Consider the following 24,111-nt stretch of genomic DNA (forward strand, 5'->3'; position numbering starts at 1 on the left):
ACGTGCCGTGGAGCAGCTGGGACCGTGAGCCATGGCCGCTGGGCCTGCGCGTCCGGAGCCTGTGCTCTGCGGCGGGAGAGGCCACAGCAGTGGGAGGCCCGTGTACCGCAAAAAAAGAAAAAAAAAATCTACAAACAATAAATGCTGTAGAGGGTGTGGAGAAAAGGGAATCCTCTTGCACTGTTGGTGGGAATGTAAATTGATACAGCCACTATGGAGAACAGTATGGAGGTTCCTTCAAAAACTAAAAATAGAACTACCATACGACCCAGCAATCCCACTACTGGGCATATACCCTGAGAAAACCATAATTCAAAAAGAGTCATGTAGCACAATGTTCATTGCAGCTCTATTTACAGTAGCCAGAACATTGAAGCAACCTAAGTGTCCATTGACAGATGAATGGATAAAGAAGATGTGGCACATATATACAATGGAATATTACTCAGCCATAAAAAGAACCGAAATTGAGTTATTTGTAGTGAGGTTGATGGACCTAGAGTCTGTCATACAGAGTGAAGTTACGTCAGAAAGAGAAAAACAAATACCGTATACTAACACATATATATGGAATCTAAAAACAACAACAAAAAAAAGGGTCATGAAGAACCTAGGGGCAAGACGGGAATAAAGACACAGACCTACTAGAGGGTGGACTTGAGGATAAGGGGAGGGGGAAGGGTAGGCTGGGACAAAATGAGAGAATGGCATGGACATATATACACTACCAAATGTAGAATAGGGAGCTAGTGGGAAGCAGCCGCATAGCACAGGGAGATCAGCTCGCTGCTTTGTGACCACCTTTAGGGGTGGGATAGGGAGGGTAGGAGGGAGGGAGACACAAGAAGGAAGAGATGTGGGGACATGTGTATATGTATAACTGATTCACTTTGTTATAAAGCAGAAAGTAACACACCATTGTAAAGCAATTATAGTCCAATAAAGATGTTAAAAAAAAAAAGGAGTATGTGTCAAATTCTAGATAATGCCTCACACCCATAGGGATACCTCAGAGTCCCTTTCTGATGCCTTCAAAGCAGATCAAGTATGTAACTAACTTTCTACCTATGTATCCATGGAGAGATCTTTTGCTTGAGTTTTGCTTTGTGGTTTTTCAGCAAATCCTGGGGAATTGGCCTTTAGTCATGTTGATTCAAATCCTATCAGGCTAACCTGGCATCACTATTTATGTTTGAGTATACATCATGTAGATTAGTACCATCCACAAGTCTTTCTGTAGCCTTCTGTATCTCCCTTTGTCTTCTAAATGAATATTTTCTATCATTTTTGCTTCACTCTAATTACCAAAATGAATTCCCCAGGCTAGTACATCGCTGTTCTGACAGGGCATTTCTTTAATTGAGAAGGACGTCTTGAAATAGAGGTAGCAGGGTTAATAATTTTCAACAAGATTCATTAGAAAAATCTCTAAAATCATGTTGACTGGTGAAGTCTCCTTAAAGTCCCAGACTGGGAAACTAGAGTTACAAAATATATGTCTAAAAGTGTTCTTTAGTGAAAGCTGCAACATATTCCTCACATGGAATCAAATGAAAATAGTGTAGCACATCTGGAATAAGCATCTGTTTCCTTAAATTTAATTTTCTAAAATTTCAGACTACTTATTTCTATGATCATACCTTTTTTGTCCTTTATAAACTAACATCTAGAGAACAAAAGACTCTATGATCCCTACACTCCCCCTTCCAACTAAATACTATTAGCTACTTATATAAGGAGTAGTAATAGCATGAATACTCCAGTGAAGGGTTAATTCCATTTCTATGATCTGTAAAAGGACAATATTTGATTCTTTTCACAAAACGCAATGACTAAGTTGATTACCAAATTAGTAATAGCGTAATATTCCACTGGCTCTTTCAGGTTCTTAATATTGGTACCAAAAAAAATCACTCGTATACATTTTAAAAAATATATTTCTAAGTGTTTATGTATCCCTCATTATAAATCAAATGTTTTTTGTGGGTTTTGCCTGTGTTACAAAAAAAAAACAACAGTTGAGATCATGTGTGGTCGATCTGATTCATGTCACTATGCTGACATCTATAGAAAATGAATGAGTCAGTAGAAGACATAAAAGGTTAATTTAAGGTGAACAAGTCGAGATCTGCATATGCCTTTGGGTGGATTCACATCAGAAAAAGATTTCAATTCTGGGATTCACATTTGAATGTAAGTATCCAGTATGTCACAATAAATTAGTTGATCTGAATGTTATACAAGGCCAGTGGCTCACCATATGACCTCAAATGCTGTAAACCACATAAGCAACACAGGAAACTTTGAGACTCAGAGAAATGGCAAGAAAAGTAATTTCTGGTTAGAGAGGAAAAATGGGAGTTAAAAAAAATAAGTCCATGAAATATTTATGGATTTTGCATGTATCATTCTAATAAGAATGCAAATATTGTGAATGCTTTCTACTCACACAGTACTGACATTTACCAAATAGAATTCTGTTATTTGACCTCCTTCTGTAAACATTGACATTGCACTCACATTTATAATAGATTTCTGTCTGTTTTACTGCAGTTGAATGTTTCCACCGGGAATGTTATTAGTTATTACGGTTGAAAATGCACTGCACCAGCTGTGCGGCTAAGCATAAAGAAGGCACCAGTCAAAATCCCGGAGTCTCTTAACAGACCTTTGCTGCATTACTACCACGGATCCAACATTCATCCTGAAACAGCAGGGAGGAAAACCTCTTCCAACACTTTATTTCCATAGAAATGAGAATCTGACTTCTACTCCTGCTTTCCCTCATAATATTAGCTACCGTTCCCTTCCTTGCATCCTAATCTTTATCATTTATCCATTAGCTGTAGATAGTTTCATGTTGCATTAGTAGAGACTATTGGAGGAAGAGGATGAAGTCAATTGAGTCATAGGAACATATAAATGTTAAAAAAAAAAAAGATCAAGCAAGTTTATTTTAAAGTACAAAAGAGAATGGGGGAAAGCAAGAGCTTAGTCTGTTTTTTCAAACTATTGAATTATTAACACACATTACTGAGAATTACTGAGATGCTTTCTGATATCAGAAATATTTTCCAGAAAAATTCCTACTTAGATTAAGCTCTTGAATAATTATATTTTTATAATTTTGTGAGTGGTAGAGATGGAGACAAGAGTCAGGTCAATTTAGAGTAAAAATGCTAAGAACAGTCTATGCAGTAGTTCAAGCTGGAGGAACTAATAAAACACTAACCCAAAATATGAATTAAAATACAACTTTCATAGATATTGTTTCTCTGAATCAATAAGGATATTTATTGATACTAACAGGTTTTTATTATACTATCAACTGGCCTGACTATTTTTAAATAAGATATTTGAAAGAGGTTATTTTTGATGTTATGCATCCAGTAGTCAATTTCATTGTATTTAATTATTTTTGAGTGAGTTGTTTTGAAGATATTTCTCAATCTCATAGGGTAGGCTCAATCTCGACTTTGATGACACTTTTGTGGGTTAGGTTAAAATGAGCATTTTACTTTTCTGATAATCACCGAATTATTTTTTGTTGTTACTTATTGGAGGAGGTCATGGAGAGGGTACGACTGCTTGTTGACCCATGAGCTAGACCCCAGCAATCATACATAGGCTCTTCATCCCCTCCTCTGTCCTTGGAATGTGTATTCCACTTGTCTTCCCCACACTAATACTTGCCTCAAGGACACAGCCTTGAGTTAGTGATGTGCTACTGAGACTGTCAGGACGGTATATACGACTGGACCCAGTTAAGGCCTCTATATAAACTTTTAATATTCTGGCATGCAAATGTAGAGATCTACTTGTCTTGTGGATGCCCAAGACAAGCCTTATGTGTAAATTCTCTTGCTTGTTAAACCTGCCACCTCCCAACCTGGAGTGGCCTGTCTCTTTCTTTGGTCTCTCATTGCCTACCATGTACAGAAGCCAGTTTCAGATTTCACCCAGAAGCACCTTTGTGAACCAACATTATTCCTGCTCACAAAATTATGTTTTCTCATTTCATTTTGTTTGTGTTGCTTCCAAACAATATATTTATGACTACTTGAAAATCAGCGGCAATAAATACATAGATGCTAGTTTTCAGTCAAAAGTTTAATTAATTAATATGAGTTATTCAATACTCAGCTAATATGCTTTAAACACTATGGTTAGGGATCATATTAGGTACTGGAGAAATAATCCCTGCTCTTAAGAAACTTTAAATACAGTAGGGATGACAGATAAGATGAAATGTATTTTAAATCACTCTGATATATGGTAAAGTGTGGGGTACTTTTTTGTTTGTTAGCTGAAGGTCTGTGATTGAAGAGAAATGAAAGTTCATTAGAGGAAACAGCATATAAAAAGGCCCAGGTATGGTTTGCAGTTAGAAAAATATAATAATAGTCAGGACTTCCCTGGCAGTCAAGTGGTTAAGACTCCACACTTCCAATGCAGGGGATGCGGGTTCAATCCCTGGTCTGAGAACTAAGATCCCACATGCCACACGGCACGGCCAAAAGTATATATATATATATAAAATAGTGATTAATATTTTTATTTTCATCCTTACAATAGAGTTTTCCATACCACATTGTAAACCTCACACCTGGAATTCTGAAGAGTTTTGCCAAATTTATGAAGTTATAAAAAGTATGAAAGGTGATTATTCCAAATTAGGAGAATAACGTGTGTGCATGTGTATCTACATGCACATATTAATATGTGTGTTTTATTTGATGGTGTTTTACAAGAAATGCGAACAAGCAAAACCCTGTAACTTACTTTCCTAAAATTGTCTCAGAGGCCCTTTTTGACATCATAAAAACAAAATCAAAAGCAAGTGCTTTCTCTCTCCTCCAGATATTTTCAGCACTAGAAACTTCCACACTCCCTAGTTTTTCTGCTTCTCCTAGTCAATGCTTGTATTTGAAAGAAGAACCATGTTGCCATTAAAAGAACACCTGCTTTGGAGTCAGACAGGGAGGGGTAACAGGCCCAGGCACTAATTAACTGTTTTACTCCAGTTAAATTTAATAAAACTCTGAGCTTCAACTTTTTCATCTGTAAAAGGAGGATACTACCATACATAGTTGCAAGAATTAAGGATGTTGTAAAGTACTTTTCAAACATAGGAAATGTATGAACTCTTATTACCATGGCGCTTATCTGCCTTGATTTCATCTCAGTAAAATAATTTTGAATGAAGATATTGGACAACCTAATATAATTTTCATATATTGGATTGGCCCACTTGAATTGACCCTATGCATTACATTCCTTTTATTTTCCCCTTCTCACTACTTTATAAAGTAATTGACTTATAAAACATCAATATTATTAATTAAATGCATATTCACTTGAGATATAAAAATGAAAATAGTAAGAACTAGGTATAATATTCCTGTGACTCAACAAATGCAAACTCTAAGGCATTTTTTTAATTTTTCTTTTTTTTTAATTAATTAATTTATTTTTGGCTGCGTTGGGTCTTTGTTACCGTGCCCAGGCTTTCTCTAGTTGCAGCGAGCAGGGGCTACTCTATGTTGCAGAGTGCAGGCTTCTCTTTGTGGTTGCGGAGAATGGGCTCTAGGTGTGCGGGCTTCAGTAGTTGTGGCACATGGCCTCAGTAGTTGTGGCTTTCGGGCTCTAGAGTGCAGGCTCAGTAGTTGTGGCACATGGGCTTAATTGCTCTGTGGCATGTGGGATCTTCCCAGACTAGGGATCAAACGCTTGTGCCCTGAATTGGCAGGGAGATTCTTAAGCACTGTGCCACCAGGGAAGTCCTTAATGCATTTTGATCAAATGTAGAAATAAAACGTAGAACAAAAGGAAGAAAAATAGTTTATCTTCATCAATTAATTTCTTTATCAAATATTAAGAAAATTTCAAAGCAATTCTCTAGATTCTTGTAAGGGAAAATGTGAAGAATGAGATAGAAATTATGATTACTACAGCTTTTGACAGAGGTGGAACTTCATATATTCTGGATATGTAACAAAAATTAAGTGTATGAATGTAATTCAACATAATATAGCTTCAATTAAAATTCTGCCAACTATTTATGGTCTTGAGAAAAGCAACTGATCATTGGGTAAGAATTAAATTATTATTAGTCACCTCATTTGTGGCACAGCACTTGCTGCACTCACTTTATTAATCAATGCATTCCCATGTCAAAGTACTAGTCTTATTACCTAGAACCTACTGTGGATTATAAGTAGTTCCATGTTGCTCATAGCAACAGAGGCAAAAAATCAGTAGATCCTAGAGTTTTGGAAGAAAGTCTTCCATCAAAGACGGAGCATGAGAGCATGGCTCTTGGGTGTACCAACACATAGTATCTTCCATATTATTAAAACATAATTTTTAATAAAAATATCACCTTTTATCCAAAGTCTTCATATAGATATATTTTAGTATATCCAGAATTGTAGAACAAACTACTGTCTTCCTAAAATACTCAAAGATTCATCCTATCCATAAGAAGCATCTGTATTATTTCAGTTTCAACTTTGACTCTTGCAGAGAAATCTGTTTCTAATCTTTATATAATGGTTCCTCTGAAAGAAAAGAAATACCAGTGAGATATGACCCACCATTTTCACCCTCGAATTCACTGGAAACAAACTGCTGTCCTCAAGACTTCAAAGAACCTCACAACTAGAAACCCTGATAAACAACTGTGTTTTAGATCTCCCTTCAATAAATTCCATACAATGTGTGATTTCAGTTTTCCACCTAAGGAAGACTTTGCATGCAAGATGACAGCATGTGCTGTTTAAAATGGTGCGTTGGTTCAGGTCAAACGGATCTCCCTCTTATTATTCCTACTTAAAAGAAAAATGGCATTTGAAATCCCAAGATAAGGCAACAAATTGGCCATAATTCAACAATGTCTATGGTTTTATATGACATTTGGCACATTTGAAATCCTCAAACAAAATTGAAGTTTCAAATTACGAGACTATCTTCCTGCATCATGAAAATTGCTTCAAAAGACTCTCAGGCACTAATATATTTAGGATCCAATTACAGGCTTTCTGTAAACAAGTAATTTTTCTAAGTAGATAATAAAGTTTTGTGTCTTTATTCATTGAAGTGTTGTTGATAGATGGCAAAGAAAATACAAATATGTCAAAGGATTTTTTTCTGGCAATTGAGTGTTTCAGAAATTCTATTCTTTTGCATTATGACTTGCAAGCTGCTACTGCTATTTTTCATTGACAAAAGGATTGTTTCCTAGATGTGACAACAAAAAACAAAAAATTTGGAAAACAGGGCTTAAATAATTAAATGTTTGAAATAACACATAATTTAAAATAATAGCAGTTGATTCGTAGGATAAATGTTACCCAAAGCTAACATATGTTTTGTTTTGGTTTTTTGCGGTACGCGGGCCTCTCCCTGTTGCGGCCTCTCCCGTTGCGGAGCACAGGCTCCGGACGCACAGGCTCAGCGGCCATGGCTCACGGGCCCAGCCACTCCACGGCATGTGGGATCTTCCCGGACTGGGGCTCGAAACCATGTCCCCTGCATTGGCAGGCGGACTCTCAACCACTGCACCACCAGGGAAGCCCGCTAAGATATGTTTTATGTTAGATGCCAAGTGTAAGAAATATATATTTTACCCATTAAAAAGTACTTTCATATCACTTGCTATTTATTTGTCTTCTCACAAAGTGATGCTCTTGTTTTTGTTGTAGTTATTGTTATTTTAATCTAAAATGGCTCTAGATGTTTCCAGAAATGACACCCCAGTGGTCAGAAAAATGTGTATGTATATCTGTGCATACACACACACACACATACAGTGTGTGTGCACATAGATATACATACACATATACATAATTATGCATGTATAAACAGACATTCATGCATACATACATCTGTAACAATTTCTATAACTGTATACACACATACTGACACACACATGTATATATATGGCATGAGTTTATACCAGTATTTCTAATTTCAATCCAGTACCTCAAGGTTCTTTCTAGCCTTCCTCCTTTCCTTGTTGGTAAAGCCACTTCTGCTATATATGAGGGAGAATCCTGGGAAAAGGAGAAACCACTTTATTTATTTATTACATTTACTTTTTTAAAAATTCAATTAAATAACTTGAATTTTATTCAGTTAAATAAATTGAATTTTATTCAATTAAATAAATTGAACTAAGAAATGAAAACAAAAACAGTTCACCCATTTATTTTACCACCTCACTCCCCCACCTCTGACAACCACCAATCTGTTCGCTGTATCTATGCGCTCGTTTATTTATTTATTTATTTATTTATGAGAGGGATCATATGGCATTTGTCTTTCTCTTTCTAGCTTATTTCACTTAGCATAAGGCCCTCGAGGTCCATTCACATTGTCACATATGGCAAGATTTCATTCTTTCTTATGGCTGAATAATATTCCATTGTATGTATATGTGTGTGGGGGGGGGTGGGTGTATCACAACTTGTTTATTCATTTATGCAGCAATAGACACATAGGTTGTTTCCACATCTTGCCTATTGTAAATAATGCTGCAGTTAACACGGTGGTACAGATATCTTTTCAAATTACTGCTTTCATTTTCTTCAGGTAAATACCCTGGGTATTTACAGGGGGAATTCCTGGATCATATCATAGTTCTATTCTTAAATTCTTGAGAAAGCTCCTTATTGTCTCCCATAGTGGCTGCACCAATTTACATTCCCACCAACAGTACATAAGTGTTTTCTTTTCTCCACATACTCACAACACTTGGTATTTCTTGCCTTTAAAGCCATTCTAACAGGTGTGAGGTGATATCTCATTGTGGTTTTGATTTGCATTTTCCTGATGATTAACGATGAAGAGCATCTTTTCGTGTGTCTGTTGGCCATCTGTATGTCTTCTTTGGAAAAATGTCTATTCAGACCTCAGTCAGCGTGGTTATAGAATCTTCATTTTTAACATATTCTTTAATTATTTTAGTGGAATAATCAAAACGTGCACATGTCAAATTGTAAAGGACAAAATAGCTACAGTAAATTTAAATGATAATGCTATTGAATATTTCTGCAAATTTGGTCCCATATAATATAATAAGAAAAATCTCATTTTTTTAAAAGACTTTGGTGATAAAGAGAGTATTTCTCTAAATGCTCCTTAGAATTTCCTTGAAAGGACTTTAAGGGGAGGTTTGAAATAATTGCAAAATCTAGGCCTTTCCTTACCTCCTTTAGCAAGATACTTAAAGAAACCTTATCTCATCTAAAGCTGAATAAATCTTAACAAAATTTAGCTATTTGGTAACATTACATCATTGCCATTTTCCTTGACCTTCCACCAGATGGAAAGCATTGATCTAATAATTTTGCCTTGGAAATCCTAATGTTTGTTATTCTGTTAGAGAGGAAATGGTATATTGTTACATCTCTTCCAACAGTGTTCTTATTATTAAATCAATGATGCCATTTTACATAAAAAGTGTTCCACAAGAATATAACAGTCTCATAAATAAAGCAGGCCCAGCTTGTCTGGTGAACTGTTTCTTACACATCAAATAACGCCAGATGCTTTAAAGGTACTGGTACTGGACCACAATGTTATTTTGACCAGACTATTTATATCACATTCATTTATCTAGTTCTTTCCTTGAATAAATATCATTATTTTGTTAGCCTTAGTACAATTGAAAAGGCTTCTGGTAATTTCATAATGATTTTTCCAAAAGGAAGTTAAATATTCAAATCAGGTCCAAATCACGGAAACAGACCAGGGCTACCTAGAAGTAACAAGGTTCTCTTCATCTTGTCGGACTTGACAGTATGATTCATTACAGACCAATAGATTGCTGTTGGTGGCTTGAGAAAGGTGAGACACTTTACCCTTATAGAAGTATAGAATATTTTTCTTGATAAAATTCATGATGTTGTAACTCTTTAGCCAGATACTATGACCCATAATGGGTCAACTGGCAACAAACCAGTGTAGGGAGATATCCATGACTATGGGATTGTTTGCTTTTATTCATGTCAGATGAGTAAGAAGAGATAGTCTCAGTGTATACAACATTCACAGACACACACAGACACACCCATTACCACCACTACCACCATGGCTTAGAAATCATGTTGGACTCTTCAGGGTTAAAAACAGAATAAAAATATAATCATAAGGGAGACAATTTGGTTAGCATTTTCAAGAGCCATATTTAGGATTTATAATGTTTTTCTGTATCAGATCTTAAAATATTTTAAAGACTGTGTATATTATATATTCACAGTTAAAATGATATGATTGTTAGCGCTGGAGGGTCAAGTGACCCAAGCACTGTTATAGAAATAAATGTACAGCTGTTAATGAAGTCTTCTTTCTCACCTTGCATTGTGTAACTTTAACTCAGACAAAATTACTTTACATTGTCTATATAGCAGGAATATATTATATTCATCCTTGCAAAAATCCACTCCTAAGTAGTTTTATGTATGAAATTAAACCTTCAAAGTGACCAAATTATGAGTATCTTTCTGAGTAGTTTTAGCAATATCAAGCCAAGAACAAGAATGAATGAACTATTTTTAGCTAATATTTAGTTGGCACTTACATGCTAGGAATTTTGCTTAGTATTTTGTGTTAAAATATATGTAATCTTACCTAATAGGATTATTATTGTGTGTATTTTACCATGAGTTATCACAGTACTATGTTATTGAGGAAGAAAAAAAGAGGCAAAACATGTTTCTAGAACTTAGAAGTTCTATTATTTTGGTTAAGATATGTGAAACTAATGATGCCAAAATATTAGAAAATAATTGATTTTGTTAGTAGTGTAGCAACAGTTACTAGCTCAAGATATTTGAAGATTATTCTTGACTGGAACAATACATTTTGAATTTGTAGGCTATGTAAAAGCTGAGCTGAACTTAGCATAGCAGGTAGAATTTGTATACTTCATAGAATAAAAGGAATTCCTTCCTAACTAGGGGTCACGTATGAAGCACAGTGTCTGTCATCCATGCTGAATGTAGCAAAAGCAAGTTCCAAAAAGAGACAAAGAGATTACAATGGGGAAAACCAAGAAATAGGATTAAATAGATGAATGAAAAAAACTAATACCAAGCTCTATAAAGCTGAGAGCTTAGAGTTTAGATTTTGATGTAAAAGACCATTAAGGGTAGAGTTACATAACAAAAGTTCTACCTGTCATGATCTATTCAAATAAAAGTTGGGGTTATATTCAACTATTTAATATTCCTTTGGTAAAATATAAATATTTCATTAAAAATTCCAATATTTGACTACATGTAAGTTACTTATTAGAGAATATTTTTGCTAGAATTACAAAAGGATGGGGAGTAGCATGGAATCAGGATTGGACTACAGACACAGAGATTCAGTGTATGTAAAAACACATATCAGTAACAGAAGAAAGGATTGAGGGTATAGTGTAAGCCAAGGTTGAAAGTATTGAGAGGGAAACAGAACTAAAGAAAATATTTCAGAAATTTCCGAGTGATGCAAAATTGAATACTCTAGGTGACTTTCAGAGAGGTATTATGGCAATAAGTTCTACATTATTCTTCAAGACCTCGGAAGTTGAAATAGTGAAGAGACTGGAACGCAAAATTAGTAGCTGGGGTGAGGGATAGGAGAGCATCTCTATTCAGATAGCATGTAGACAGTGCTTAAGATTTATGTATCTTCAACAAACAAAGAAAACCCCAGGCTTCTCAGCTGAATCAAAAGAATAACTAAACGAACAAATGTGTATAGGCCAATTCATGATTAGCAAATAAATTTCAACCTTTGATTGTTGATTTGATATCAAAGGTATCATCTCTTAAAATGCAAGGTGAATAGGCTGAAATTCATGCTAGAATAAAGCTCAAAATAAAAAGAAGTACTTATTTGGAAGTACTTACATAACTCAAAACCTCTTCCTTCAGTATTTTAAAACATATTTGAATTTAATATAAATTTTCAGGAGAACAATAAGTAATATTAAATTGGTCCATTCTTTGAACATCATCCAACTTTCTTATAGATATTGCTTATGAAAACTAAACACCCTTCACAATGTTTTTGTCTTCTTCATCTATTTTTAAAATGTCTATTTAATCCAGATATTCCTTCAAAGAGCAAAGTGAGTGTTTCAAATTATAACTGTCAAGCTCACAGCATTTTCAAAGGCTTTTGCATTTGGAGAACATCTTATACCCATTTGTCCGGGAAAAATAATTGGGGTTACTCTGACCCCCCCAATATGTGTGACTAAATTTAAAGGTATTGACTACTATTAGCCTTGAGAATATATCATATGGTGGATTTTTTCCATGTAACTTTCCCAAGGTATTCTCAACCCATAGAATTTTTCATGTATAATTATCAAAAATCTTATAATTTGACATAATTTGGAGGGAAATCTCTATTATTATAATAATTTACTTCTAACTCTTTAGGAATCCCCTCCCATTTTAAATTGTGATTTTCTCATTCTTGATTACCTTCAATGAGCAAGGTATATCTATAATAAATTGTTTTTGAAATGGATTTATTTTCTAAATTATGCGTGTGATACAGGTGCATATTGAACTCATTAAGTTGGATAATGTTTACAAATTGATTTTCTTCTGAACTCATCTTGTTTCCATGAAACAAATATAGTTTAATAAAGCCATTATTACTTGTCAATAAATGACATTTCATTTGATCATATATGAGTGTGTATGAGTATCATATATGAGTATCATATATGAGTATCTAATATTGGCACAATATTTTCACAGAGCATTGCTTTTATAAAGATGATAAATATTTTAGCTAATGAATTGTTAGCGCTTATAAAATAAACAATACATAACAGCATTATTGATTAAATTGGATATATTGTTCCTTATTTATTTATATTTACCAAATTTTAGTCTTTAGCTTGGTAAACTCTTCTTTTTCGGACCTCATTTTCACAAGTTTCTTAGTATTTATACTGGTAAAAGAACTGCAGACGTATGGAAATGCAGATCCAGTATATGCCAATAACATTAATGAATTGATTCACTATTTTTTAGATGAGGTAGAGAAAGAGCGGAAAAATAAGATGAAAATTGTCCTCTTTCATTCTTGCAGATTTCCCTATCCTAATAGTGCTGCACATCATTTGGCTTTAATTCCAGATTTTCTATTTCTCAGCATAGAAAAGAAGATAATGTTTCTTTTCTTCCTTCTTTATAGCATCAAATAACAAATTTTAACTATTTAGAATATGAAAACTTGTTGTGTAGTAGAGGAGTGGCAATATAACACGGTAACAATCTCAGCTCCACCACATACTAGCATAGGACCTGACCTCTTTATGATTCAAGTTTCTTTGTTAATAAAATGGAAATAATAATATTACTTAACTTATAGAGTGTGCTATTGTTGTGAGCACATCAAACTTTAGTTATTGTACTAGATTTGTATGCTGTACAATAAATTACAAATTTAGCTCCTTAAGACAAATATTTATCACCTCCCAGACGTCTGGGGATGGCTCATCTTGGTCCACTGTTCAGAGTCTCACAAGGTTGCAATCAAGATGTAGGCTGGAGCTGGGTTTCCTTCTGAGGCTGGGGGTTCTCTTCCAAGCTGATATAGTTGTTGGCAGGTTTCATCTCCTTGCAGCTATAGAACACATAGAAGCCTATTTCTTCAAAGCCAATGGGAGACTCTCTCTCTTCAGAAAGGTCCTAGTATCTCTTTCATATCTTTTCACTAATGAAGTCAGGCCCACACAGGACAGTCTCCCTTTTGATTACCTCAAATGCAAATGATTTGACACCTTACTTACAGCTGCAAAATCCCTTTACCTTATGACATAATTTTATCACAGGTCTGAATCATATTCACAGGTCCTGGTTACATTCAGTGCAAGGGAATTATACAGAGGGAGGGGAGTCATACAGTTTCCTTAGAATTCTGCCTACCACAGTTAGCTACCTACAGCTGGATATCTTTGTCCTTTCCTTTCTGTACATCTGGCAAGGTTGTACTCTATACAGAGTTCTAGTCATTCAATATGCTGGTCAATAAGTAGTATTATCAGTCTTTTTGAATTTCATCTTTTCTTTTGAATGCATAGTGTTACCCTATTTTTGTTATAGATGTATTACTCACCTGAAATGGTGTTCTTTATCTTCCAAGTAAAGCCAAGTAGATTCTTTTGTTCTTCCTGGAGTGTCAGCCATGTCCAGGAAAGCATTATCCATATCCAGGGTGATATGTAGAACAAAAGTCGGAAATAGAAGCACTCTGTTCAGTCACTGTTGTGATGTCAAGCATTGTGGGAACAACTGTAGCATCTTTTGGTTAACCCCTGATGGTCTACAATAAGGGTCCAAGTAGAATATCTACCAGTGGAGACTAGGTTTGGCCCATGAGTCAGTATTGCAGGTATCAGTTACTTATTTTGGCTGAGGGTTCTCTGCTTTTTCCATGTGCTCCACAATCTTTTCCAGACAAAAACCTTTCTACTTTATCACTATGTTCATGTACTTCCATGTTTGGTTCTCTGAATCAGCCTTTTCCCCAAAGTGCAAGTACTTTTCCTCAGTGGTTGGCACCCAGGACAGGTTGCTGGAATGATTTCCCAATGGCTGAATACCAGTTGTGAGTTGGCTTCTTCCTGATTTCATCCATGAAGAAAGCTTTTGGCCGTGGGCAGCAGAGGCTTAACGATAAATATGTCTGCCTAATCTTTTCTTTTTCTTGAAACACTTAAACTTTTCTCTTTGACAGGACAGTATAGACTTACTAAGCCAAGAACATTACCTCTGGGCATGATGCCACATATGTGCATAACTGCCAGCAGGCACTGAGGTTTCACTTGTAGCACATCTCCACACACTTCTCTCATGGTGGCAGTTAGCTGTCCTGAGAAGAGTCCACAGCAATCAGGCAGTAACACTTCTCCTTTCTGAGCAGTCCCCTTCTCAAAAGGCTCAGAGCAGCCATCTTGGTTTTCATCTTGACCAGATTAAGTTTCATCTTCCCCCTGTTTCTCCTTTAATAGACCACTTGGCTCTTGATTCTGCTTATCACTTGCTCCTTGTTGCTCGAAGTTACTTAAGGCTCGTATTCTAAGACAAAACAGATGCCCATGAGAGGGCATCCATGAGAGGATGGGCCCAGAGGGGGCTGCGATTGGAAGATACTCACAATGCTGTTGTCCAAATCTCAGTATTTACTGCCTTATTTGGAAACTTGATCAGTTGGGCCTGGTCATATCAAGTTCTGAAAAGCTTCACTATTATGGACTAATAGGTTGGACCCAAATTTTCTTGGGACAAACAACCAGATTTGGCCAACAGTGTTCCTCCATTTTCTCCCTGTTAGATGTTGCTCTAGTTTTCCCTTGAATTCACAATTCCCTCTTAGATCTTCTGGTGGATCATTAATATTTCTGCCCTGATTCACTGAGGATGTCAGTTCCTCCACAGAACAAACCAGATCACTATTTTCTTCCAGAATCTGACTGACTTCTTCACACTGAGCATGACAAATTTATTGAAAGTTGTTTTGGTGATTAGCACAAGAGTCAACCTGGATTCCTTCATGGATTTTGCTTTCTTTTGTTCTGTGTATGACTGTAATTTTTTGTTGATTGACTATTTATTCATTTACCATATCAACTTTTGAAGGTTTTATGATTGTTTTCCTGAATAGAATAATGGGTTCAGGTACACTGATTTTGAATCGTTACAATTTTTTCTTTTAAGTCATTAGGCATTATTGAATGTGGATTTCTCTGGTTGTAACTAAAATGTGCCCTCAGCTCAATTTCCTGAATTAAATTCCAAGGGGTCATTTGGTTTAACATCTTCATTTCTTTGATGAGGTGGGGCATTTCACTTGGGGGATCTTTATTCAATGGCAACCCTGACAATAAGGGTGGCTACAAAGTTGAGTGGAATAAATGGTAGGCAGGATGGCAAGCTACACAGTATTGCAGAAATCACCACAAAGTCTTGTAGGCCTCCTATTCTTAGAGATAGCCCTTCTAGATTTTCCAGTTCCTAGTTCCATTCTAATCAGTAGATCTGTGTTCTTAAGAATACAAAATGGCATGTGAGGACTTGGGGAAGGACATCTGCTGGAACTGAGAAACCTAATGGTACCTGTTGCAAAAGTTCAAGCTGACCGTCCTTGGGCCATCTTTCTTTTATTTCCTCTTCAAGCCATATGAAATACAACATACTTGATTGTTTCCCTCCTAAAACACAGGTTTAGACGTCATAATCTCCATCTTTTGCCCATCACCTCTTGACTCTTCTCTCTTTGGATTTGTTTCATGGGCACTCCCATTTGGGGTGGGCTAGAAAGACACCTGCCCCTGAACTGCTGCCAGCTTCTCCATGTGCCTTTGTCTCACATCCTCATGTCAGATTTCTTCTTGAGTGAGAGATCATGGCTTGTGAGGGAAAACCTCAGTGCCAACTGGAAATATGTTGGAAACAAAGATTATAACTGGAGGATTGTCTTCCCTTCTACATCTCATAAAAGCTGATTTCAGTGCCTGGGTTTCTTGTGGAAGAGAATCAAACATTTGTCCTCTTGTGCCCATTAATTTCTCCACTCTCTTGGCTATAATATTAAGCAAGCTATAATGTTTCTGACACACTATAGCAAGAACAGTTTGGGATATGGTGGCCACTGACAGTAAATGGCATTGTTCTGAACATTAGTATCTAAATGAGTTGCCTTCTGGGCTCCAATATTTTATCCTAAAGAACTTACTATTTTATTAATTTTTTCTTTGTTCTTTTTCAAGACAGCATCATATAAACTACATATATTTTCCAGGATCAACTTTATAAATAAAAAATTTCATTCCTTTTGCCTGATCAATCCTCCTAATTTTCTTATTCTTTATAGTCATCTAATAATCTTCTCACAGGTTTTCAGAAAAAACTTCCTTTTTGATGCTAATCTTTTGACTAGATTTTGTCAAGGAGCTCAATTCCAAAGTCTCACCCATCCGATGCACTGGTAACCATATTTCTTTAATCTGGGAAAAGTAACATTAAAAAGTATCCATATCCTCTAAGCCAGTGCTTCAGTAATATTCTTGCCTTCCTTGTTCAGAATTTGGATTCACTTGCAACTTAATCTCTCTCTCTGCTCTCCTTCTGGGACATTAGAAGTAAAAGAGCTCCTGTGAGTGCGTTAATCTCTTCTAAAAGATGCGTAAGATGAGAATAAACCTCTTGTGGAGTGAATTTCAGTTCCACTATCAAGTAATCTCATTCACTAATCACTAAACCTAGATGAATATTTTTGATCCAGACTTGTCACAGAACTTCTTATATCTGCAGACAGACTGCTTCCATCACATTTACCACAGTTATGTACCCATCACAAATGCAACCAGTTTATACTTCAGAGGCAAAATCGGTATGTCCTGGAGAGTGTATCAGATTAACCAGGTGGTCCTCATTACTTGGGTAGATGAGGGGCAGGTGTGGACTGACCTCAAGCTGGTCAGCGATCTCCACCTGCATCTAAGCCTGGACAGCCTGACTCTTGCATAACGTAGTGAGATGGAAGTGGATTTCATAGTGATACCTCACATCTGCTCATTTTCTCTGCAGTCCACATACCTTTACCCTTCCTCAGATATGTCTTGACTATTATTGGCCCTTTGTTCTTCTATATGAATTTTAGAATCAGCATATCAAGTTCCTGCTTGCCAGGCAACTGCCATTACTAGATATAAGACAGTCAGTCAGGGCAACAGGAGCCAAAACACAGATATGTCTGATGTTCGCAGTGTTTCTTTGGAGTTGAATCATCTGATCCAAACTATTGAACACTGTGGCCACTTTATTTCTTGTGAAGACTTCAGCCCCCAACTCAGCTCCAGCTCTTGGCATACAGCACACCACATGTGAATGAAGCATGAAGGCTTCCAGGGTTTTTGTTTGTTTGTTTTTGTCATTGGGAGACCATTCTGCTGCCTAAACTTGCGTTTTTAAAAGACCTCAACAAATGAGTTAAACATATGTGAGGCTTGCAGGGTACTGGGCTAACAGACTAGGTGGCTACTTGATACCTACCCTGGCAAGATGACTCTTTTGGGGTTTGGAACAGACCTCTCAGCAGTCATTTAAAGGAGGGAGGGCTAAGCTGACCTAACAGCCAGCCCACTCACTCAGGGCTAACAGAGGGTGATCTGTCCTCACAATTAGAAATAGTATCCACCAATGACTAAGCCAGTTAAGTTTTTTCCAAAATTTCATAGGCAGAGTGGAGTATGTCCCTTAAGGACTAACAGCTGTCCTAAAAAAAGAGTGTAGACATAAAACCATAGTACCATAAAGGTACAGATGAGATGGACCTTACTGGGAAAATCTTAGAAGCAGAGAAGGAATAGAGTGTCCAGAATCTCTTGTTATCCTATCTCACAGACTCCACTGGGCATAAATGGACTACATGCACACTGGCCAACATTTGAGGAGAGAGGAAGACTGCCTCAGTAATGCTCTACTTATAGGAACAGGGGAGAAGGTAAAATACATGGGACTATATAAGAGTAGAACCTTCTTGGTTTGGGAAGTGACTTTGTTATAAAGGGTGATAATATGAAACCCATTGACTAATATCAAACTCTTCTGCCTTTGAGTTAACTTGGATCTACTGAGCCAAGTATCTGTCAAACAACCAAAGGGGGAAGGAAATGAGCTACCATCACCTTCCAAATCTGTCTTTCTTCAGTGATATTTAAAAATCTACTCATGAAAGTATTCTTCTCTGTTATTTCCTAGAAGTGTTTTTATTTACAGCTTTCATATCTAAATCTACAATCCATCTTGCATTGCTTTTGTGTGTACAGTGTAAAATGGAAGTCAATATGTGTGGATGTATGTGTGTGTAAAAGAATACATATTTTCCCATATGGATATCTAATTAACACAAAGCAATTTACTGAAAAGGCTCTCTCTCCTGAGTACACTGCCATTGCAGTGGCATATCTGTAAAGTAACTATATGTATAGGTTTGTTTCTTGATTCTCTCTTGGTTTATTTAGCTATTCTTCTGCCAATAACAGACTATCTTATTCAATGTTACTTTATAATAACTCGATATTGTTGGAAGACAATTCTCCAGGTGTCTCTCAGATTCCTGCATGTTTTGCAAGCATAGGACCTGACTATCATTGTTCTGGTTTAACTTTTCAAGGGTGTTAGTAAAGTGAACTGTCTTGGAAGATGAAAGATAGTATCTTTTTGCAGAGCAAAGGGAAACTTAGCTTATAGTCTCAGAAGGTAGAGATAGTGTCTACCTCTGGAGCAAGGAGAAAGAATGCTAACTGTTTAAAAGATTCAGGTTCTGTAAGTTTAGGATTCATCTTCTATAATGCAATATTCTGTATATGCTGGTGTCATCTGGACCTCTTTGCATCATCTTGTAGGAATTAGGGTTTAGGGAACTGACACAAATATGCTGTTTCTGTTCTGACTCAAGGATAGATGCTTGTGTGATTTTGTTATATAAGTGATGCTGGCCTAAACTGACAGTTTCATTCCTTCAGTAGACTGGATCATAACACGAGACAAAAGGCGAAGTTTAAGACTGCAAAAACACTGATTTTCAGAGAAGTGCGTAGAAGCAAGCCATAAATAACCACCAAAATGAATAAGCAAGTGAGATATCATTCTGTCTGCAAACACAATATTAACCTATGTTTTGAGTAGGTGATTATGTGCTATGTCCAAAATATACAAATTTTATGGTGGCATTTTAAGTAAGTTAAAGTAAGTCTAATATCACACATTTCATAAGTTTTATTCACTGATTCTTTTTTTAAAATCAATGCAATTATTATCATAAAAGTATTAAAGAATAATATCTAAGCATTTCATTTTCAGAAATCAAGAAGTAACTCTGGTACAATTTTATGGAATTATAAAAGATTAGATGAATGAGATTTAGATTTGTTAAAGCTATCTGACATCAACACTATGCAGTTCTTTTTTATTAATTTCATTGTACTTCTTTTTCTATAGTTAAAGGATGTCCTTATCCATCTTGTCTAGAGAAAAAATGCCCACAGATTCTAAAAGCTAAAGAATGCCAGGATTCAGTATTAAATTTAAAAGACGAAGTGTCAAAGCAATTAATTAATGTTGGCCCCATGTCAGATAAAAGTGCCACATAATAAAGTCCTTAGAAACTGATGTAAAAATCTAAGAGTTAAAGCAGTTAGTTTTAGACCTACTCTCCTATTGATTTAATTTGTAGGGAGGCAAAGGGTTAGTATTCCCCAACCCTGTCTCCACACACTGCTAAACAAAAGTGTTCTTGCGTTTTCCATTTCATACCAGATCTTGACATCCTTTTGAATTTATTTTACATACTTGGGGAACATGAATACAACTTCATGCTTTCATCCTTTTATAAGACATTCATTATGTGCATTAACTGACAGCTGTGAAATTATCTGCCACTTGTCTTAAATAAAAGCAAGAAAATTCAAAATAGATGTGCATTCTGTACTTAGGCAAATTTCACATAATCTTCTTTAATTCAAATTTCTCTAGACACTTCTTTTAATATAGGCTTTAAGTACAATGAATATGTTCAGTCATTACTACATATTGAGTGTCTGATGGCTTTTGAAAGCTCAGGAGGCAGTCTACATTTTTCTCACTTGTTTTTAGTGTAACTAGGTTTGGCAGCTCTATGTGAGTTTTTGCATCTTAAAAAATCTCCATCTCTATTGCATTTTATTATATATTAATGTGTTCTTTAAATTGTTTTAATATTCATTTTGCCGTTTAAGGCAAAGTTGTCCAAAAAGAAGTGACTAGTGAGCACAATGTTTTCAGCCATTCAAGCTGATGCCACTTTTTTTTTTTTTTTTGCGGTATGCGGGCCTCTCACTGTTGTGGCCTCTCCCGTTGCGGAGCACAGGCTCCGGACGTGCAGGCTCAACGGCCATGGCTCACGGGCCTAGCCGCTCCGCGGCATGTGGGATCTTCCCGGACCGGGGCACGAACCCGTGTCCCCTGCATCGGCAGGCAGACTCTCAACCACTGCACCACCAGGGAAGCCCTGATGCCACTTTTTAAAGATCCTTTTTGGTGACAAATATGAAAAACTAGCAAATGGGAAAAGTATGTTTCCCTTAGGGAAGAGTGTGTGGGAAAATATTAATGGTCATTTCTAGCTATAGGCCTTTGTTCTGCTTTTCATAAAGATAAAGATCTGATTAGATCAAAAGACAAGGACACAGAGTTTAAGGCAAACAAAACTGTGTAAAATAAGTAAAAGTGGGGCTTCCCTGGTGGCGCAGTGGTTGAGAGTCCGCCTGTCGATGCAGGGGACACGGTTTCATGCCCCGGTCTGGGAAGATCCCATATGCCACGGAGTGGCTGGGCCCGTGAGCCATGGCCGCTGAGCCTGCGCGTCCGGAGCCTGTGCTCCGCAACGGGAGAGGCGGCAACAGTGACAGGCCCGCGTACCGCAAAAAAAAAAAAAAAAAAAATGAGTAAAAGTGAAAAGCCCTATCCTGGAAATTAAACTGTGGAGACTCCCATCCTCTTTTCACTATTATTTAGGTTTTATAGCAGTAAACAAAGTAACAGCTGCTCTATAGAGTAAAAGATTATTCAACCCTTAGTTTCAATTGCTTGGGCAAAAACTTCCTTTGGAACATGCTCACATACTTTACCAAATTAATGTGTACTTTCATATTTAAAATATAGACACTAGACAGATAGATGGATAAATAGATATATAATAGATGTTCTGTTAATAATTAAAACAGCATAAAGATATAATGGAACATTATTGCTTTTTAATTTGACTTATTTTGATTGGTAGATTTATATTTACCAAAATAAAAATGGCAGGTGACTAGGCAGTTACACTATTTAATAACTTGTGCTTCTAAGATTTTCTTTGGGAGGTATAGGTCTGCCCTAAATAATCTGTCTGTAGGTTAGTAACTTAAATCATTACAGGATACTGTTTCACTTCAGGATTTACCTCAGTTTGTGTGTTTATGTTTGTTGACTAAGTATGAGTAGTTATGTTATTCTTGTAGTTATTTTACTATGATTATTATTATTACTACTACTACTATGATCATTAATGGGGAGAAGACATGGACAAATAGCTTCAGAGACAAATATAAAAATGTAACCATAGTAAGTACAACAAAGCAGAGGTATATTTTAGTGAGATAACATAAGGGGATATAATACTGGTAGAAAAATAGTGGATCATTTTCAAGTGGAAGAATCTATATAAATGACATCTGAAAGATGATTAGGTGTTAATTAGGTTAAGTATTTGCAATTCCAATAAAAACTCTGTCAGTATTATTCATGGGGTTTGACAAGCTGCTTCTATATTTTACTTGGAAAACAAAGTAGAAGAGGAGCCATGTTAATTTTGAAAAAAATAGGAATAAGTTGAAGAAGCTTGCCCCATCAGATATCAAAGTATAATAATTAAAGATATGGTATTAACCAATGAAGAGGTAATTAGAACAGAACTAAATAAAGAACACAGAAAAAAGCCTGTACTTATAAGGAAATAAAGTATGATACAGGGAGCATTACAGATCAGTGTGAAAAGGTAGACTAGATATTAAATGCTTCCTGCACAATCATCTTTATGGGGGAAAAAAATGAATCCATACCTGACATCATATATATTTAAAAACTTTAGTTTTAATTTTAAATTTAGGAAGAAAATATACTCTCCTCATAAAATTGGAGATTTCTTAAATAAGGAGTAAAAATCACAGAATTTAAAGAAATATATTGATAAATTTGATTACATTATAATTTATAACAATTTATATTCATAAAAAGACATCAGAAAGCTAAAATATAATCTTAGGTTAGGAGATATTTCCCATAATGTATTTTCAAAAATTAAGGAGAAAAGGTAAACCCAATAGACTAACAAACAAAATATTAAATTGGACAATTCATAGAAGAGAGTAATAAACATAAAATAAGCTCAAATTTTCTACTATCAAAATGCAACTAAAAACTTAGTAAGATAGAATTTCCCAGTAAGTGATGACAAAGATGCAGAGAAATGACATCTCTTATTCTGCTAGAGAAATATGAACTAGTACAATCATTTTAGTCAGCAATATGATAATTCCTAGAAAAACTGAAGATGCGCAATGAATGCTACCCAACCACATATATGTACACAAGAGAAATAACTAACTTGTTCATATCAACATTTGTTTTATCACTCAAGAAAAGAAAGGGTAGTGGAAAGAAGGGAAAGGAGGAGGGAGGGAGGAAGGATGGAAAGAAAGAAGGAAATTTAAAACCCTAAATGTAATCTTTAGAAGAATGGATGAGCAAATGACATTGTATTCCTACGTTAGATATCAAACAAAAATAAAAAGGGATAAACTGGGGCTCCCCTGATGGCGCAGTGGTTGAGAGTCCTCCTGCCGATACAGGGGACACGGGTTCGTGCTCCGATCCGGGAAGATCCCACATGCCGCGGACCGGCTGGGCCCGTGAGCCATGGCCGCTGAGCCTGCGCGTCCGGAGCCTGTGCTCCGCAGTGGGAGAGGCCACAGCAGTGAGAGGCCCGCGTACTGCAAAAGAAAAAAGAAAAAAAAAGGGATAAACTAGCTCTATATGTATAAATATAGATGAACTTTTCAAGTAATATTGGATGTAAAAGAGTAAACTGCATGTGAATATATACCATGATATTCAATGGTATCTACCATGATCCCATTTACATAGAGTTTTCCGGACGCACAGGCTCAGTGGCCATGGCTCACGGGCCCAGCCGCTCCGCGGCATGTGGGATCCTCCCGGACTGGGGCACGAACCAGTGTCCCCTGCATCGGCAGGAGGACTCTCAACCACTGTGCCACCAGGGAAGCCCTACATAGAGTTTTAAAGCGTGTAAAACAGTGATTTATTGCTTAAGAATACATATATATGTAATACAAACTATTTGTTAAATGTGTGGAATTGATAAACCTTCAAATCACAACACTGGTTATCAGGGGTTGAGAATGGGAAAGGAAGTAGATGAAGTAGATATGATTGGAGTGCAGGGATTCTACTCTCTTGGCAATGTGTTATTTCTTATGTTGAGTGATGT

General features: G+C 36.2%; 1 pseudogene; it reads right to left on the minus strand.

The window, feature by feature from the left end:
• Positions 1–14,413: 14,413 nt before the first annotated feature.
• On the minus strand, positions 14,414–17,912 carry LOC137223015 (elongation factor-like GTPase 1; annotated as a pseudogene).
• Positions 17,913–24,111: the final 6,199 nt, after the last annotated feature.

Source organism: Pseudorca crassidens, chromosome 4 (genome assembly GCF_039906515.1).
Source record: "Pseudorca crassidens isolate mPseCra1 chromosome 4, mPseCra1.hap1, whole genome shotgun sequence".
NCBI classification, from domain to species: Eukaryota; Metazoa; Chordata; class Mammalia; order Artiodactyla; family Delphinidae; genus Pseudorca; species Pseudorca crassidens.